The sequence below is a fragment of the Cupressus sempervirens genome, chromosome 3 (assembly GCF_028749045.1).
Source record: "Cupressus sempervirens isolate cs-2001-9-10 chromosome 3, ASM2874904v1, whole genome shotgun sequence".
Lineage (NCBI taxonomy): Eukaryota > Viridiplantae > Streptophyta > Pinopsida > Cupressales > Cupressaceae > Cupressus > Cupressus sempervirens.
Genome location: NC_143120.1, coordinates 127,076,268 through 127,079,756, shown reverse-complemented (window position 1 = coordinate 127,079,756; position 3,489 = coordinate 127,076,268). Strand labels below are relative to the sequence as shown.

The following is a 3,489-nucleotide window of genomic DNA, read 5'->3' as shown; positions in this document are numbered from 1 at the left end:
TCACCCCATCACCATTTTCATATGCAAAAAAGTGCTCGAAACTAATTGTAACAATACTCTTATTGAAAGTAATCGGAAAAAGTGATGCTCAAATATTCTGATTTATAAAAAAACCTTTGTTGTTTTAAACACAACAAACACAACACTCTGATTATATTTTCTTGCAATCTATAGCCAAATCTATTATAAAAATTGAATAACAATCTCCAATGCATAAACCAAAATACAAAAACTAAATGCCCTCCCCTCTACTCCAGAAATGCCTACTTTTTGTAGAAAAGAAGAACCACTTCTACCAAAAAATCTTTTGCATAAATAATCCCCTTCACAAACCTTCCCCTCTCCCATAGTGTCCTTTTGGTTATATAACTAAATGTTGAGAAGGTGATTTGTTTCCTTCCTTTTTTGACATCTGGTTTCCCCGTCTTTTCACTTCTTGGGAATAAGCATCCTTAAAATATTAATATCAAGGTCTAATATAGGAAAAGATGAAAGTATATTAAAGGAGGAAAATATGTTTCAACCCTATGTACTGGCCAAACTCCTTTATCTCTTCTTTAATTCGTGATTGTTCAATTGTGATTCCTATCTCAACTTTCTAATAAGAGGATAGGTACTTCTAGCTCTCCCCATAATTTCATCCTCCATAGTGCTTTTGGAATAAATCTCTGTCATAGCAAAAGTTAAATCAAAATTCTTATAAGTTGGATTGAAATATGTTTTCCCTTCATTCCAACCTATGAATATACAACCTATTTTCTTCTCACTACAAAATTGATCTTTCTCCAAAAGATACTCCCAATCACTTATTTCTAGTAGTCTTTTAGTTTCAACATAGCGCAGTGAAAGGTGATAATTAAAATCCCCAGGCCAAATAACTTGATCATGCTCCAAAATGTTTTTAGGTGATTTCTTTAGCAAAGATTTTGTGTCCTGATGTCAAACAAGTACAGATAAAGAAAAAGCTTGTCTGATGATATAACATGCTAATGGAAATAGAACTCCTTAGGTTTTTGGTTGGAAATCATAGATTTTGTTTCCAAGGTAACCCATTATCCCATGACCAACACAAGAGACTTTTAAATCTCTAACATCCTATCTCAGATGACTTCACACCCACACACATGGGAATATGGCAACCATTTTCTTGCTAGCTACCAAACAATAATTTGGCTAAGTTGAACTCAATTTGTAGCTCATTTCACCTAAATTGCATTGATTTGATAGAGGGCTACAAGACATTGGAGAATGAAAAACAATGCAGGGTGAATCTGATCCACTCAAACCCTTTTCATCTTCTAATGAAATTGATCAAGAAGAACTACTTGAATCCACCCAATCAGTTAGTCTTCCCAATGAGAGATGTTCCACTAGAGTTATTCTTCACTTCACTTTTAGTGGTGAACTTTTGTCTCACGAATCCTTTTGGAAATTAAATTTGAGGGTTTAGAGGACTTTTTCTATAAGGTATGTAGTTTAGAACCTCTTAAATTAGAATCAATACCATTAACAAATTTTGATGCTTCTCTAGTTTAATCATGTTGACTAGAAGGTGATGGACTATGGTAGTGATTTCTATTGTTGTCAAGTCTTTGATGAACAAGGGAGAGCCATTTCTCTATAGGGCTATTGTCCTCTACACCTAGGACATGTCTTGCATTTAAAGGCACAATTTCTTGAAACCCAAGAACATATATATCTGAGGGAGGTGATGCATGTAACCAGTCATCTAACTCGAGGCCATTGTAAGGTGCTTTACCCCCAACATTCCTTATCTTTTGAGCATCTGCTACTTGGGCTATTTCTGGTTCAATGCTTACTCATGTCAAAGATTTAGTTTTGTACAAGAAATTGCATACTAAGCCTCTTCTTGAAAGAAAGGAATCCTTAGCTAACATGCTCCTTCATCTTTCAATCAAATGATCTTAAAAACTCTCATCTACATGAAACTCATCTACTTTGGTCTTAATGTTCAACCATTTTTTTGCCACCAACTTTAGCCATGAATTCTTTTTCTTTCTACTATTATAAGCCTTCATTGTAGCAATAATGGAGGAAATCACGTGTGTTTTAAGAGTTTAGTAGTAGCACCGATTCATATACCAATTCATTGTCAAATTTTACTTTATGTGATATGGATTTGATTTGTGCCTTCAACCCCATCTCACAATCACATAGCTCTCCATCCTTTTCAAAATCTTGACATCAAACAACTTCATTCTTTTCTTTTGTAATCTGTCTCACTTCTCTCTCATGCTCTTTTTCTTCTTTAGGAACCTGTGAATGGAAAAGATGCATACAAGAATCAACCTCATCAATTAGATCAATTTCTTTTTAATGGTGGAAATGACCACTGATGTATTGATGTGATGACTTGGTAGTAGACTCTAGAGACTCATTTGTGTAATGAAGCTAGTGAAAGATCTCATATCATTCCCATAGACCTTTCAATATCTGTATTGCATCATCCACATTACTTGATTGATGAACGATATGTTGTCCCAACACACTAGGAAGCAACTATTGATTGGAATGCAACACTAATAGAGGACAATACTGCTGAAAATGTTACCAAGAAGTCTATGATGACTACTACCCTAGATAACTTGGAGAGTTCTGTACATGGTGTAAAGGCTTCAGCATTGATCGAGCATAACCTAGCACCATTACATGAATAGATGGGGGACTCCCTTTTGGATTAGAATAACCTTGAACTAATTTGTTGGATCTATATGCATTTGAATTTTTGCTTGAACTTTGTGACTAGGTATGGCCATGACCATATCTACCAACACCAGTACCAGAAGTTCTGGTAGTACCTAATGCTTGACTTTATCATATACCTCCAATAAGCCCTGAATTTGGTGAGATTACCTCATTCCCATCCTCTTGCAATAGAAGTTCATCATTGTAATTTGGATCCCAGCCACAGTCATTTTTTTTCATATTGACTTCACTTTGGTAGAAAATGAGAAAATAGCTTCTCTTTGTGAAAAATGAACATGGGAGTGCTCTTCCAAAGTAACTCCTTCATGCTCAAGTCATTCTATTTGGCATTTTAAATGCAAAATTATGTGTTTGATGTCTTCACACCAAATTATAATGCACAAAGTTCACCACATGTTGTCCACATTCATTGAAATAAAACATGAAATTCCATGGAGATTCAGTTGTGTGTTGCACTAATGTACTTTCCTATTAGAAATTGTCATGGAATTCTTTGTTCTCACCATCATTAAGTGTTTCACATACAACTCCAACATTATAGGTTCGATATGATTCTAGGATACACAAGCACTTTGTCAAATAGTTCTTGGGTCTCCTTCTGCAAAGATTCACTAAGACCTTACATGGGTTGTGATACTAAACCTGATATATCATTGTATCTTTATTCATACCTTTTATGAACTTAGGTTGCATGATGTGTCATTAAACATGTAGCCCATGCAATGCCAACATATTATGCCCTATGTATCCAACTGAGCAATC

General features: G+C 34.9%; 1 pseudogene; it reads right to left on the bottom strand.

Moving 5' to 3' along the window:
* Positions 1–585: 585 nt before the first annotated feature.
* On the bottom strand, positions 586–2,039 carry LOC149565103 (type I inositol polyphosphate 5-phosphatase 4-like; annotated as a pseudogene).
* Positions 2,040–3,489: the final 1,450 nt, after the last annotated feature.